Here is a 17757-nt window from a genome sequence, read left to right as displayed (position 1 = left end):
TGCATGTGATCAGCACAGGGCCTATTGGCACTGTTCAGAAAGAGATCAGAGGTTCTGCATCCTCCTGAAGCAGAATGAAAACTCCTCCTACAAGCTTTAACATGTGCTCACTTCTAGAAGTCACAAGACTGCTATAACTGCTAATAAGAAAAGGTATTTAGCAGTTTATATTTACTAAAATAATTGCACTTCCATGTTCTGTGTACAGTGGGAGACCAGATTTAGTGAATGCAGGGCCCTGAGTTTAGTAACACTTTAAAGTAGAACTAAAGGCAAAACTTTTTTTTTAAATTTTGGATAGAATAAGGGAGGGTTATGACCCTTGTCAGATTTTTTTTTCCATCATCTGGGTCCCATTTTGGAGATTTCCCTTCACTTCTTGTCCCATAGCCAAACAGGAAGTGAGAGGAAATCCCTGCAAATTAAGGGAATCCCTTGGGCACTCCCCAGTCACCAGGACTAGTGTCTCAATTGGAAGATTCCCCCTCTATTACTTTTTTGAGGACAACCCAAAATTTTCTTTTACTTTCACTTTCAATGATAAAGGTAAACAGGACAACCAGAGAGGGTGAATCTCCTTAATGAGGGCACAGACAGCAATAAAAACTGTTTACCTTTAGTTATACTTTAAGGTGTTTGTAAAGTCAAATTTGATTTTCTTTTTAAAAAACCAATATGGTATGCTTACCTGCTTTGTGTAATGGTTGTGCACAGAGCGGCCCTGATCCTCCTCTTCTGGTGTCCACCGCAGGCTCTCCTGGTTCCTCTTCTTCTCGGTGTGCCACCAAAGCCACTTCTTATAGTGGAACACCTGTGGGCTCAATCCTGATCCAGCTGCCTGCATCCGTAGACATAGACAGTGTGGTTCGACCCCGCTCCTGGCTCTCTCATCACAGGGTTTGCAAACCCTGTGAGAGCAAGGAAGAGGAGAGAGTTGCTGCAGATAGGCACTGCTCTGGATTGAGATCTCGCTCAGGTAAGTATAATGGTGAGGGGGCGATACACATACTGAAACCTTTTTTCTTTAATGCAGGGAATGCATTAAGGTAAAAATGTTTAGGCTTTACAACCACTTTAAAGAGGAACTCATCTGGGAGCTGTACCCAAAAATACATCAGGTGGATGGTATGGGACTGCTCACTAGTATTACTGCTACTGATTTTGTAGATCTCATGATAGTTGAGCACGTTTATCAAAACAATATCTGACAACTGACAAAACTGTATTGCGTTCATACATAGCAAATAAATGTAAATTTTACATTTTGCCTTTTTTTTTTAAACAGTCAAAATTAGAAAAAAGTAGGCTACAAATCTTAAAGCTGACTTCACACCTATGGGTTATGGTAACACTCGGTCCACTGTACCATGTGTGTGCAGTTCAATAAAATGATGCAGATATACATTTTATAGCAATGCAGCCCCTTACAACACACAGCAATATGTTGCAGTGTGCTGCCATGCATAGATTTGTAAAAAAAAAGGAAATTTCAAAAAGTTAAAAAAAAAAAGATAAATTCAAGCACTATGATACTTGATTGACGCACACCAGCACGCATGTATTATGTGCACTATAACACACGCCCACTGGTTTATAAGAGCCCTACGCAGTGTGGGCCCACAGTTTGTCCAAGCCTCTGCACCTCCCTAACTATTTCCCAGAGATGTAATTGCTTGCATCCACTTTTGCCACACCAAAAAACAACTTTTGAATTTTGCTGGGTATATTTAATCCTTTGCAGACACTTATTAAATGTATCCTTCATGCAGATCTCCACAGGTCACCACATCAGCAAGAAATAAAATTATTGATTACAAAAGCACTATGGAACAGTAAAATCCCTTATAGATTGGGTTACCCAGTGAATCTTCTACTTACCAGGCATGGCACCGCCTACATCATCACCACATTCAATGACGGTTTCAGTCTCCTGAAAAAATGGGCTGTCTTCTTCTTTTAAGGGGGACCACAAGAGAACAAACATTTAGAATTTCACCCATGGAAGCTCGGATTAATGTATATGTGAACCCTTACCTTGTAAAACAATCCATTCTGTTTAAAACAGAAATGAAAGGCAAACTGTGTGTAGTATGTGTATATGCAATATACTGTGTATACTGTGATAAATACCCTCAACTCTGCTCTAATTCTGCTCTGATACTTTAGTTCAATCAATTTTGGAAAGAACTCTTGCTGCTAGTATACATTAAATGGACTGCCACTGTCACTTTTCATGTATGTGAACTTGGCCTTTGCCTGGATTAAGACTATCTATCCAATGTATGAGAGAGGTTCACCTGTTATATATATCCTCCCCTGGATGGTGCCTTAAGTGTTGGGCACCAGAGGGAGGTGAAGCTATCACCTAAAATTAAAATACACAAACAGTTTCCATCATTGGTTTCCTCCTCTGGACTACATTCATATTGGTGCATTGTCTGGGACCCCTACATGGCTATTCCAAATGATATGTGTTTGATTCACTATCCAGTGTAAGAGGGAGGTTCACACAGTCTGCAGCATTCTCCTCTGGACTACACCATTTCATGTATACATGGGACTTCAACTATGTTCCCTTCCATGGTGTTTTTCTTTAAGTGATAGATATACAGTACATATCTATATGATATATATATATATACACACACACATACACAGTATATATATATATATATATATATATATATACACACACACATACATATATACACTATATTGGCAAAACGCACCTTTACGCACATGAACTTTAATAGCATCCCAGTCTTAGTCCGTAGGGTTCAATATTGAGTTGGCCCACCCTTTGCAGCTATAACAGCTTTATCTCTTCTGGGAAGGCTGTCCACAAGGTTTAGGAGTGTGTCTATGGGAATGTTTGACCATTCTTCCAGAAGCACATTTGTGAGGTCAGGCACTGATGTCGGACGAGAAGGCCTGGCACGTAGTCTCCACTCCAATTCATCCAAAAGGTGTTCTAGCGGGTTGAGGTCAGGACTCTTTGTAGGCCAGTCAAGTTCCTCCACCCCAAACTCGCTCATCCATGTCTCTATGGACCTTGCTTTGTGCACTGGAGCGCAGTCATGTTGGAACAAAAAAAGGACCATCCCCAAACTGTTCCCACAAAGTTGCGAGCATGAAATTGTCCAAAATGTCTTGGTATGCTGACACCTTAAGAATTCCCTTCACTGGAGCGAAGGGGACAAGGCCAACCTCTGAAAAACAACCCCACACCATATGGAAATTGTGCCCTCTTCCCCAGTGCTGTCAACTCCACTCTCTATGCACCACTGCAAATCGTGTGCCTGAAATGAACCCTCACCTTCCCATATGGACCTATTTAATTAAAAACAGGTAAGGAGTGCTTTCTCCCCATCTGTAGGGGATTTGTATAGGTGTCTCCATGGGTCTGCAGGCATCGTGGGGTCACCAGACCCATGCAGGAGGTGAGTAGGATCCCAGCAGGTCAAAGCTGGATCCGCTGGCTAGGTGAGTATCCTTACTGGGCAGAACATAATATCAGGTGGGGGGGGGATATTAGAGGGGAAAGACTAAAGTTATTTTTAAATGTATATAGAGCTTATTTTCAAAATTGGCCCCTTTTTACAGTGAGTTACTGTCTTGGTGATGCAATTACCTTTGTGTTTCTGCTTCCTAATTTTAGAAGCACTGCTATTATATACATTGAATCACTACAACTAACACACTTACGTCAAGATGTTAAAATGTGTATTCTATTGCTTTTTTTTTCTTTTTTTTTTAAATAAATGCCTACTTAAAATTGAACACTAGGTGGAGCCAATTGCTTAAGTAAGGCAAAATCTATTATTTACAATTTTGTTGCTGGCATGATAAATAAAAAACACACTGGAAGCATTTATAAAATTTATGCAAGTTAAAAGCTTTTCAATTTACTGAAAATATTGATTGTTAAATTTGCTTTGTGTAAAAGTACAAATTAGGCAATTTAGTGTATTCAATAATGTACAGGACAAAAATACAGAAATTAATCTTACGTAAAGAGAACAAAAAAAACGCAAAAAAACAAAACAGGCATCTTTACTGCACAGCTCTATTGGAACAGAGCCCGAAAAACAATTAAAGGAAATCTATAGTCACAGCATACACTTTTTATTTTATAATATCATCATTGAACTAACAAATACAAACAATAGTTATGTTTAACAATCCAATATCAGATTACTTGAAAAATCTCCTTTCCTGTTGTAATGGCCATCTCTTTCTACAGCTTCCTGGATTCCATGCATGCTTTGCAGCCTCTCCTCTGCTGTTTACTTTCAATTTCTAAGGACTACATACAGTTCCTTGAAAACGTATTCACACCCCTTGACATTTTCCACATTTTGTCATGTTACAACCAAAAACAAATGTATTTTATTGGGATTTTATGTGATAGACCAACTTTGGCACATAATTGTGAAGTGGAAGGAAAATGATAAATGGTTTTCAAAACATTTTACAAATAAATATCTGAAAAGTGTGGTGTGCATTTGTATTCAGCCCCCTTTACTCTGATACTCCTAACTAAAATCTAGTGGAACCAATTACCTTCAGAAGTCACCTATTAGTAAAGAGTAATTTAATCTCAGTATAAATTCAGCTGGTCTGTGAAGCCTTCAGAGGTTTGTTAGAGAACATTATTGAACAAGCAGCATCATGAAGGCCAAGGAACACACCAGACAGGTCAGGGATAAAAGTTGTGAAGTTTAAAGTAGGGTTAGGTTATAAAAAAATATCCCAAGCTTTGAACATCTCATGGAGCAATGTCCAATCCATCATCCGAAAATGGAAAGAGTATGGCACAACTGCAAACCTACCAAAACATGGCTGTCCACCTAAACTGACAGGCTGGGCAAGGAGAGCATTAATTAGAGAAGTAGCCAAGAGGCCCATAGTAACTCTGGAGGAGCTGCAGAGATCCACAGCTCAGGTGGGACAGCTATTCGTCATGCACTCCACAAATCTGGCCTGCATGGGAGAATGGCAAGAAGAAAGCCATTGTTGAAAGAAAGCCATAAGAAGTCCCGTCTGCAGTTTGCGAGAAGCCATGTGGGGGACACAGCAAATATGTGGAAGGTGCTCTAGATAGATGAGATCAAAATTTTACTTTTTGGCCTAAAAGCAAAAAGCTATGTGTGGCGGAAAATTAACACTGCACATCACCCTGGACACACCATCCCCACCGTGAAGCATGGTGGTGGCAACATCATGGTGTAAGAATGCTTTTCTTCAGCAGGGACAGGGAAGCTGGTCAGAGTTGATGGGAAGATGGATGGAGTCAAATACAGGGCAATCTTAGAAGAAAACCTGTTAGTCTGCAAAAGACTTGCGACTGGGGCAGAGGTTCACCTTCCAGCAGGACAACAACCCTAAACATACAGCCAGAGCTACAATGGAAGGGTTTAGGTCAAAGCATATTCATGTGCTAGAATGGCCCAGTCACAGTCCATACCTAAATCCAATTGAGAATCTGTGACAAGTCTTGAAAATTGCTGTTCACAGACGCTCTCCTTCCAATCTGACAGAGCTTGCGCTATTTTGCAAAGAAGAATGGGCAAACATTTCACATCTAGAGATGTGCAAAGCTGGTAGAGACATACCCAAAAAGACTTGCAGCTGTAATTGCAGCAAAAGATGGTTCTACAAAGTATTGACTCCGGGGGCTGAATACAAATGCACCCCACACTCTTCACAAATTTTTTGTAAACATTTTTGAAAACCATTTATCATTTTCCTTCCACTTCACAATTATGTGCCACTTTGTGTTGGTTTATCACATAAAATCCCAATAAAATACATTTACGTTTGGTTGTAACATGACAAAATGTGGAAAATTTCAAGGGGTATGAATACTTTTTCAAGGCACTGTATCCCATGATACCTTGCTACCAGACAGGCTCTATAAAATGTGTAACACAGCAGTGCCTAATCACAGGGCATAATGAATATGTGCTAAAGAAATCACAGACATTTACAATCTTCAAGATGGTTCAGATTAATAGTAGACTAAAAACAAATTCATTTTAGAAATGAATATAATTTAAAATTTGGACCTTAGATACGGTTTAACACAGACTTCCTTTATGAATTGGACCAGATACCTTTCAGATCTCTTGAAATCAGCACAAAGAATGTATGATAGCCTGAAACAAGATTAAAAAAAAAGAGAGAGCTCACCAATCTAGAGCCATAAAACAATCTATACACTGTCAGATAGGCTTGACTTAAAGTGTTACTAAACCCAGGAGCCTGCATTCACTATATCTGGTCTCCCACAATACACAGAACATGGAAGTGCATTTATTTTAGTAAATATAAACTGCTAAATACCTTTTCTCATCAGCAGTTAGAGCAGTCCTGGGACTTCTATCAGTATCCAGCAGAACACTGGTTAAAGCTTATAGGAGGTGTTTGCTTCCTGCTCTAGGAGGATGCAGAACCCCTGACCTATATCTGGACAGTACTGATTGGCCCTGTGCTGATCACATGCACTCTCCCAAGGAAAGAAAAAAACGCTCTACAATACACACTGAACTGAGCATGTGCAGGGTGTCTCCACACAATATGTCTTATCAGGAGATAAAATGGAGGCACTGGAAGAAGGGGAGGATCACAGATGACAGGTATCAAACATCCTTTGTATACAATGCCGAGGATTGTGAGTATACTCCAAAGTGAGTTTAACACACATTCTTTACTGCATATACAGATTGATTTTACTGTTGTGAGTTTAGTAACACTTATAAGTAACATTAAAGGTTCGCTTTTTTTTTCCATTTAAAAGAACAAATATGTCATACTTACCTACTCTGTGCAATGGTTTTGTACAGAGCATCCCCAACCCTCTCCTTCTGGGGTCCCCATCCAGCTCTCCTGACTTCTCCTCTTTGGCAGGTACTCCCATAGGAAGTGGCTTCCTATGGAGGAACTTGTGCGGGCTTGCTCCTGAGCCGCCTTGTCTGCTTCCATTGACAGATAGGATGGCTCAGCCCCGTCCCCTGATCTCTCATCACAGAATTTGATTGAGTGGTACGTTGTGTCCCACTATTCAAGGTCTGCTCTCTTCATTTCTAAATGGATGACTGAAATACAAAAATACATTTATGAGTTATCTGTATAACATTATGTAGAAAATCACAACAGTGCTGGTTAACACCTTCCCAAAAGCTGCAAACATGTCTTGTACTACAAAGGTGGCCCTTTGTCTGTGCTGCCACATACGTGTTGCTGTTTTTGGTCTGTTGTGCCTTCACTCACAGCACTCTGAGCTTGCTGCAAAAAAAATTGTGCTACCACATACAGTATGTAGGGACCTTACCCTAAGCCAGGGGTCTGCAACCTTTAAGACATAAAGAGCCACTTGGACCCGTTTCCGAGAGGGAAAAAAAAGACTGGGAGCCGCAAAACCATTGCAACATTTAAAACAAATCCGACACTGCATATATTGCAAAAAGCGCTCTGGTCATGAAGGGGGTTTAAGGGCCCAGTAAGCAAAGGGTTAATCAGGGCCACAGTGTATCATCATAATCACAATCATAGCCTTAGGTCAGTGGTGGGCAACCTTTTTTTTCAACTGAGCCAAATCTCGCCAAAACCACGATTAAGCCACATTTTTAAAACTGAAAATACATCCCCCATATAGTAATTCATCCCCCATAGTAATTCATCCCCCCTATAGTAATTCATCCCCATAGTAATTCATCCCCCATAGTAATTCATCCCCCCTATAGCAATTCATCCCCCATATAGTAATTCATCCCCCATATAGTAATTCATCCCCCCTATAGTAATTCATCCCCCCTATAGTAATTCATTCCCATATTGTGTCAATTCACTTACCTGTACTCCGCGCGTTCCTCTCGCCGTGTTCCCGTGCAGTTCTGGTCTTCAGGGCGGACTGTGAGAGGAGAGGAGTTTGTCACGCTGCCCCGCCTACATCCTGACAGCCAATGTTTGCCACGCTCCGCGGGCCGGATTATAAGGTCCGCCGGGCCGTAGTTTGCCCATTGCTAGGCTAGCTGCAGAGTCCTGACTTTTGGGGCGGCCGCCCGAGAGGAGGGAGGGGAGCGGGCGCCCGGCACACAGAAGAGCTGCATTAACCTCCCTGGCGGTATGATTCCTTCCGATTTTTTGTGCTGAAAGCGGTACCATTTTTTCGCATGGAAATAGTTTTTTATTGTAGGCTGTAATTTTTAGGAAAATTTCCCCACAAATCATTATCACTCAATTCTGCAAGTGGTTCTGATTTACTATCGCTGTTCTCTAGCCGGTCTAAAACCGCTTTTGACCTAAAGGGACGCTTTTTGGACGCCATGGACTTTTCTAAGTTTCCAGGCAGAAAGAACAGACAAAATGCAGGCAGGGCACAGGACAAAGCACTAGGGACAATATGTATGTGAAATGGGATGAAACAGCAATGTTTTACTATTGAAAATTGAAAAAAAAAAAAAAGACATTTTTTAAATTTCCCGCCGCCGGCGGCGCCCGTACGTCCCGACGTCACGGGGACCGGAACACAGAAGCCGGATGTCGGCATCGGCCGGAGGAGATGGCCGGGGACGCTGCAGGGGACACATCGCGGGAACGAAGGACAAGGTAAGTGCTGCAGGGACCCCAGAGCAGCGCCGCATGGTAAGCCTGAGTGTAGCTCGTGGTATAGAAATTCTACCACGAGCTACACTCGGGAAAACCGCCAGGGAGGTTAAAAGAGCCGCGGCTTGCCGACCACTGAGCTACGGCAACCCTATTGCCTGTCACCTGGTGGGCAGTGTGCTCCGGAGCCGCAGCAAAGGTGAAAAAGAGCCGCATGCGGCTCTGGAGCCGCGGGTTGCCGACACCCGCCCTAAGCAATAGTGCTCCTACACCAGGGGTAGGCAACCTTTCAGAGATTGAGGTCTACCTGGACAACATGTAATAAAGCAAAAATCCCCTGGGGGGGGTTACTAGGCAGCACCCTTAAAAAATAATCACCCCCCCACAGTAGTGTCCTTTGTCCCCCTTTACATCACCCCCCACTGTAGTGTCCTGTACCTCCCAATGCAGTGTCCTCTGCCCCCTTTCATCCCCCACACTGTAGCGTCCTCTGCCCCCCTCCTCCCCACAGTAGTGTCCTGTATTCCCCACTGCTGTGTCCTTTGCCCCCATACTAGTGTCCTGTACCCGCCCAAAGCAATGTCCTCTGCCCCCTTCACACCACATCCCCCCACTGTCATATCCTCTGTCCCCCTTTATATCACCCCCCCACTGTAGTGTCCTGTACCCACCCCCAATGCAGTGTCCTCTGCCCCCTTTTCATCACTCTCCACTGTAGCATCCTCTGCCTCCCTCCTCCCCACAGTAGTGTCCTTTGCTCCCCAAACCAGTGTCTCATCAAACCTCACCACTGTAGTTTTCTCTGTACCCCCACCCACAGTGCCTCCCAAGCCCCCCTCCCAGAGTATCCTGGGTCCCCCCTCCCACAGTGCCTTCTAAGATCCCCCTCAAACAGTGTCTCCTAAGCCCCTCCTCCCACAAGACTCCTGTGGTCCCCCTCCCACAGAGTCTTCTAAGCCCCCCCTCACACAGTGTCTCCTAAGCCCCTCCTCCCACAGTCTCCTAAGCCCCCCTCACACAGTGTCTCCTAAGCCCCTCCTCCCACAGTGTCTCCTAAGACCCTCCTCCCACAGTGTCTCCTAAGCCTCCCCTCACACAGTCTCCTAAGCCCCTCCTCACATGAGTCTCCTGTGCCCCACCTCCCCCAGAGTCTCCTGTGCCCCCCTCCCACAAGTCTGCTGTGCCCCACCTCCCACAGAGTTTCCTGTGTCCCCCCTCCCACAGAGTCTTTTAAGCCCCCCCTCACACAGTGTCTCCTAAGCCCCCCTCCCACTGTGTCTCCTAAGCCTCCCCTCACACATTTTCTCCTGTGTCCCCCCTCCCACAGTGTCTCCTAAGCCTCCCCTCCCACAGAGTCTCCTGTGAACTCTGCGGGTGACTACAGGACTTTTTGATGTGCCCATTATCATCTACCTCTGTGAGTGCATTTTTAACCCTCCTACTTGTTTTTAATAAACAACTACACTTAGATGGTGGCGCTTTCTGTCTTTTGAGTGCCTTACAGTGCTGCTCCAATAACATTTATTGTATGAACTGGTGACTTACAGTGCTTGACAGCATTATAATTCAGTATTTTTTATTCATATGGTAACTTGTAAAACTGTGCAATATAGATAAATATTAACACTAACAAACACATTTGATGATTAGTAATAGTGTCACAAGCTTTAAACTATGGCTGTAATTAGATGAAATTCTAGTCATTTAAATCCACAGCCCTTCAGGCACAAGCTGGAAATGTCAATTGGTATGACTCACAGACATGTATACAGCAGTCTTCTGTATTCTCATACATCGGCAGGCAGTTCATGTGACAGATAGGGAAATCTGCCATAATACAATAATCACAAACAAAAGATACCACTGTCCTTGTGAAGTACAAAATGTCATTTTTTAGAATTAAAATGGGAATGATACAAACATAAGATTGATAGGATATCAAAAGAATTAACAATCCACAAAAGGATGGACCAGCAGCGATCACCGCCAGCATCCAATAGATAGGCTGTCAACAGCTAATGCAGAAAATGGCTGACATATTTCTGGAGCTCAACCTCCTATATCAGAATCCACTGACCACTGTTGAAATCACAGCGCTATAGGGGGCCACAACCAGTCCTTTGTGCTGAAAATCACTTCTTGATTGTCTGGATCTTTCTTAATTTTCCCTTTTTTTTCCTAGAATGTCCATGTTTCAATAACCTTCTGAATGGTACGTTCCTGGTACCCCTTTTCTAAAAAGTTTTTCTTTAAAATCTCACTTTGACTGACAAAGTCCTCATCCTTGGTACAAAGTACTGTACATCTCAGTCTATGGAACCAGTCATGTGGCACATTTCGAATTCTTGGGCTGCGAATACAAATTACGGTCAAACCTGGTTCCCATGACTGTACCTTAGATTTGAATGTAATATTCATCCAGGAATAGAACATCATTATAGGTTGGAATAAATTCAATGCACTCCAAAAGGAATATTGCTTGGTTGGTTGGAGTTCAATCAGCTAGACTACATCAAAATGTATTGGACCACTTCTAATCCAAAATGATGTTGAAAAGTAAAGGGAGGAAACATCTATAGGCACCTAGCTATAGCCTAACTTTCTATTTATATTACAACAGCATCTCTAACATATGCCCAGTGTGTTGAATGTAGGATGGGCATTCAATCAGCAAAGATTGGAGGAAAAGGTTAATGTAGCTGGTCAAAATACATGTTAAATGGTCGGACCTGCCTGTTGCTTATATTCTTTTTTACTAAGAATGCCATTAAAAAGGCCCTTTTTAGGATGTTTTTATTCCTTCTTTATAGTCTATAGTAGGGTCATGGGAGATCTTACTGTACTTTTCCTTATCAGAGAGCAATCTGTAAAGCTCATTTAGTCTCCCCAATATTGTAAGTCAAGCCCCCCTTCTTTCATCTGCTTGTCTGATTGTGAAATCATTATTATATATAATTTGTAAAGCTTGTCTTTCCTCTCTCGTCATAATATAGGCAAGGCTCTTATTAGCTTTACTTAAACGAATGAAATCTGAATAAGCCAACATATAAAATGTAGAAATATACTGGTTGTCATTCAGTGGTCCATCCTTCCTATAGATGTGGTTTATGAATCATTTCAATATCCCTTTTAATCTTTTGTTTGTGAATATCACTCACATTTTCATTCGAATAAATTATGTACTTTGCAAGGCCAGTGAGCTTTGCGGTTTCTTTTGTTAAACAAACACCAAATGATGGGCAGCACAGTGGCTAAACAGTTAGCACTTCCGCCTGGCAGTACTAGGGTCATTGGTTCAAATCCCAACGACGGCACCACCTCCCTGGCGTTTGCATGTTGTTCCTGTGTGGGTTTCCCCTGGGTACGCTGGTTTCCTCCCACACTCCAAAGACATGCTGGTAGGTTAATTGGCTCCTGTCCAAATTATCCCTAGTATGTGTATGTATGAATGTAAGTTAGGGATCTTAGATTGTATGCCCCTTGAGGGTTAGGAACTGATGTGAATGCATAATATACGTATATATGTAAAGTGCTGTGTAAATTGACAGTGCTATATAAGTACCTGACATAAATATATGACATTTACTTTGCTCTATACATGGTGTATCATAAACAATTGCTTTTTTATAATTAAATATTTGTTTTCCTCCTTGTTGTATCAGAGTGCTGCTGATCTCCCACAGCCTCCTTGCATCCACTTCATGTCTACATGTAACTCAGCAATGGCTGCATATAACTTCTACATGTGTTATAGTAACTATTGTGTGCCTTATTTGCATAATGTGGATTCAAATGGCCATTTGCAGTCTCCATCACAAGCCCATGTGACAGGGTAACAAAGCAAATCACAATGTGAAGAAAGGGACAGAGCATTGTCACCCTACAACAGGAAGTCTAAAGAACGACCTTCACGGCATGATCACTGTGAATTATTTTAATGAAAGATGGAGATATACAACCATTTAAAAATTGCTTTTCCAAGTAATGTTGTCATGTTAACCACTTCCCAACTGCCCTATAGCAGAAATACTGCTACAGGGCAGCACGGATGCACAAAATCACGTATATAAGTGATTTTGTATTTCTGGGTAGGGGGCGTGCACGAGCCCTACCGACGCTGCCATTTTCGGCTGTCAATCACCAGGTCCCCGCCAGTGATTAGCAAGGCAATTATCAAGGATCTCCGACCGGGAGGAGAACTGTCAGCTCGGCCACACTGCTTTGGATGGCTGTGCATGGCACAGCCATCCAAAGCAATGTGCTTACAGTGAAGCACACAGACACAGCCCCATAGTAAAACACACCCAGCACACAGTTAACCCTTTGATCGCCCCTCATGTTAACTCCTTCCTGCCCAGTGCCATTAGTACAGTGTCAGTGCTTTTTTAGGGGGCGGGTTTGGGGCACACATCCCCTGCTAACCTGCACTGTCACTGGCTACAGCATGAATGTTTCAGTAGGTCCCAGCCAATGATTTAAGCCATGGACCTGCTGATCAGCTGTAGCCAATCACAGCACAGAGTCCTGTATTTACAAACACAGATAAGCACTCTGGCTAAAAACAGCCGGATCTCTTAGTACAAGCAGCACATATTACATACATTACACTTGTTAGGCACACAGTTCACCCCTTGATGTTAACCCCTTCCCAGCCAGTGTCATTAGTAGAGTGTACAGTATTATATCTTATCACTGTATTAGTGGCACCAGTGATGTCAGTGTCAGTTAGTGTACCTCCCAGTGAGGGTTTGTTAGCATCATATTGCCCGCCACACAGTACCACTATAAGTCACCGATCACTGCCATTACTAGTATAATGTCATAGTTGCATAAACTCCAGTATATATGCCATTGTTTGTAGACACAATAACTTTCACACAAACCAACTACAGGTTACTAGCAGAATACATTTTGGCCTAAATTTATTTAATTTAATGTTTATGGATACATTTTATGACAGAAAGTAGAAAATATTGTTTTTTTTCATTATTATGAATATTTTATATACCGTATTTTCCGGCGTATAAGACGACATTTTAACCCCTGGAAATCGTCTACAAAGTCGGGGGTCGTCTTATACGCCGGGTGCTGTGCTGAAACCTTACCGTACTTCCGGGTTGACGCTACTGCGCATGTCTTCGGCAGCAGTAGACGATCGCGGATCACCATAGCTCGCAGAACTGCATGAGACGTCGGATGCAGCAGTGCTCGATTGAGCTTGACTGAAACTGTGATATGCAGAGAAGGGATACACAGTGATTCTGCGCATGTCACAGTTTCAGTCACGATCAATCGAGCACTGAATGGCTGCATCCGACGTCTCATGCAGTTCTGCGAGGAATGGCGATCAGTGATCGTCTACTGCTGCCGAAGACGTGCAGAAGCGTCAGCTCGGAAGTACCGGTATGGTACTGCTGCATCCGACCTTGTCCCCTTAACTTCTATGAGATACGGTAATTATTAATATTATAATGTCTGTGGCAGTTCTGTGCAATTTATGGTATCTTGGAGACAGGCAGGGCTGGGCAGGCAGGGAGAGCTGACCCACCCAATCCAAGCAGGCTTTGTATGCAGTGTGCACAGAAAATACTGGTACATTGCTTGCCGTGATTGGTTGGAAGAGGGGGGTAGTCTTATACGGCGAGTATAGCCCAAACCCTATATTTTAACAGGAAAAGTAGGGGGGTCGTCTTATACGCCCAGTCGTCTTATACGCCGGAAAATACGGTAGTAATAAAAAAAACCAAGTGGTGATCAAGTACCACCAAAAGAAAGCTCTTATTTGTATGAAAAACATAATATAAAATTGCATGTGGGTACAATGTTACATGACTTAGCAATTGCCAGTTAAATTAGCACAGTGCTGAATAGCAATAAATGCTCTGGTCATGAAGGGGGTAAAACCTTCTTGGAGGGCAAGTGGTTAAACCCCACTAATGTTTAGAAAATCAAATGTTTTTAAAACTAAAAATGACAAACAACATTCTACTAGTGTATGACCGTCTTTACATGCACTGTTATTACTCTTAGATTGTTAGCTACAAGGAGCAGGGCCCTCCTATCCCTCTTGTATTGAACTGTATTGTTGCTGTATTGTCTCCCATTATACTGTACAGCGCTGAGCAAACCGTTGGCGCTATATAAATCCTGTAAAATAATAATAATAATCAGTAATGGAACTTTTCTCAATGGAGTAGGAGGAAGGATGGGGTGTTCCAATTAGACTATCTGTACTGTTGTTTTGTAAAGCTGTTAACCATTGCAGTGCTGGAAGTTCAGAGACAGGAAGAGGAGAAGGCACCTCTGCAGTGAAGATTTCTCCAGGATACAGCTGCTGGTGAGTAATGTCACTAAAACTGTAGGGATTTTTTTTGGGGGACACATTTCAGCTTTAACTAAGCAAAAGTGTTGAGGGTTATCTAACTACAGACATCTTGTTTCGTAAAGCAACTGACACAACATACTTCCTTTACCATTCTGCTGCTAATTGGATGTCTCCATTTTCAGTCATATGAAACAGCTTTTCATAAGAAAGCCTGGAGCACTATCACAATTATTAAGCCACCTTCACACCATACATGCATAAAACATTTTGGTAAAAGCTCACAGATTTGACTTGCATAGGCTTTTTCACATCATGTGCAGAGATGTGTGTATTTATTATGTACATCTCTGCAAGGACAAAAACAAAAATTTGTTTTTATGTGTCCTGTTAACACCATAACACTGGTATCACGTTTGGAGTTTTCTGTGCAAATATATGTAACTTAAATTAGCTGCAAGAGCACAAAAAAAACAAAAACATTGTTCTCTATGTGACTTTTCACACCACAATATTGCTGTTAGGTTAGTTTTGTTTCTATGCAGAAAACTGCATACAAGTTGCAGATTCCTAAACAGAAAAAATCAGCATATGATACCAGTGTTGTAGTGTGAACACGGCACATGGAGAACAATTGTTTTCTTTGTATCTTTGCAGAACACATACTAAAAAACTGCACGTGGTGTGAACAAGGCAATCAATGTAGCAGGCAGCTAGTAAATTCTTCAGATGAGCAAAGAAACACGTAATAAAAACGTTGTCAGTTATCTGCAGTGTGACAAAAGTCCTTCTTCAAAACCAATTTTTCATTTTCCATAAAGTTTTATTGCAGAATGTTCAAAATAAAGAGAAAATGATAAGACTCTAGGCAAATGATGAATATTGTACACCTAGATGCAAGAACAGAGGCAACTGGTAACAGAACACCACATTCAAACATTATATGAGCCTGCAGGTTCTCAGAACACTGAATTAGTGATATGGAAATGGACAAGAAAAGCCTTGAAAAGAGTTTGAATGGCTTGCAAAATACAGGTTAGAGAGTAAAATTTGATCTAATTGGGAGAGGTGATCTACTTCTAAGAAGGAGAGGGAAAAAAAGGCCCCTTTTTAGGAAAGTAGAGGGAGGGAGGAAGGAAGGAATGGAGGATGGAAGGAAGGGAGGAGAGAAAATTAAAGTACTGGCTAAGGGATAGAGAAGGAACAGGAAGGAGTGGGACCTATAGGATGGTAGAAACAAAGGACAGGGAGCAGGTTGGGAGGCAGGAATAGGAAGGGAGAAAGAGACGGGAAGGGACATTGAGGATGCTCAAGTGAAACCCCCATCACTCTTTCCCTACAGGGAAGAGTAGCTTGCTAATGGCATTGAGGAATGACCATACAGAATCAAAGGAGAACCTTCAAAACCATTGTTTAAAGAGATAGTCCATTGTCCTGTAATGCTTTCCTACACAGTAGGAAAGCATTTTCCTCTCATTTGCTATTTTCCTCCCATCTTGCAAAGCAGCAGGGATGAAACCGTAACACTAAGTTTCCTCCCCAAATATGTGCTTAATTTTTCTTTTTTACCTTAGTTCTGTACAGAGGCACTAAGTAGTTCTTTGTGAAGCACAGAGTGGACTATGGAGATTCTGATGGAATTTTGTAGATAGAGGATGGTATTCTGTTAAAGCAGCAAAAAAAAATTAAAGTGGAGCTAAACCCTACTATCCTTCTGCAACTGAAGACAGTGCAATCTCAGCCTCTATTTAGATCTGCAGCTCTTATGGTCCTGTACATGTGACCTGCTATGACACCAGCCATGTGATGGTTTGAACGATTGAGAGATGACAGACAAAATGTCAACTGTGACAGTTATCAACAGTTATCGTTGGATGTACCCATACACAGCAAATGTGCTAGAAGGATGAACCTAAAGAAAAACACTGCAGAAAACAACACTGGTATGTTTAACTAAAGATTTAATAACAGTTATTACCCAACTTCAGCTTTCTTTTGAGAAACCATTAAATCGGAGGGTTTAGTTTCACTTTAACAACAGAAAAAAACAGTAGTGTTTAGTAGGAATCAATTCACAACTGTCACAGGAGCTTACCTTGTGTAGTGAAGGGCTACAAATTAGAAAAAAAAAAAGGTGGACATATGGAATAAAAGTCAAGGAGGTAGGCAACTGCAAAAGTCACTTACAGAAATACTTATATTTACTGGTTCTTCAATATTGCTTCACTGCATACTTCAGCAAAAGTGTGATTTAAATAGCAATAGAGAAATGTCAGAAAATAATTTGTGCAAATAATGAGGGCGCATGTAGAGAGCTTGGAGGAAGATTGTTGATGCACAGTGAACTTTTCTGCTTTTCAATTCCCTGTATAATACATAATGAAAGCATATGCAGAAAAGTGTTAGTTTATGCAGTGGTTGATGATCCCTAATGCACCAGACACCAATACTTTTTATCTGTATTACTGTCACAATGTTGTATTTTTCAATAAAATGGCAGAAATCAGTTCCAACTGTGACAAAGTACATATTACCAACTGAGGAGCATCTTTTCTTTCTTATTATCTCTATAAAATGACTGAAAAAGTGGTCACCGTCGCCCCTCGCTGCCATCACTGGCCGCCGCTCAGTAGTTCTCAGCCTTACCTGACAAACCATCGAACGATCCCGGCATTGGGTATAGAGATGAGTAAAGGAAAGATTGCCTCCACTCATTTCTATGCCCTTGGAGGACCGGAGCGATGTCACCTCCGGTTCTGGCCATTTTTTTTTTAAAGCATTAGATCAATGCTTTTTTTGTGATCCAATGCTTTACATTGCAGAGGAGA

Source organism: Staurois parvus, unplaced genomic scaffold, assembly GCF_062004578.1.
Source record: "Staurois parvus isolate SC_StPar_1 unplaced genomic scaffold, SC_StPar_1.0 ptg000439l, whole genome shotgun sequence".
In the NCBI taxonomy this organism is placed as follows: Eukaryota; Metazoa; Chordata; class Amphibia; order Anura; family Ranidae; genus Staurois; species Staurois parvus.
This window is presented reverse-complemented; position numbering follows the sequence as displayed.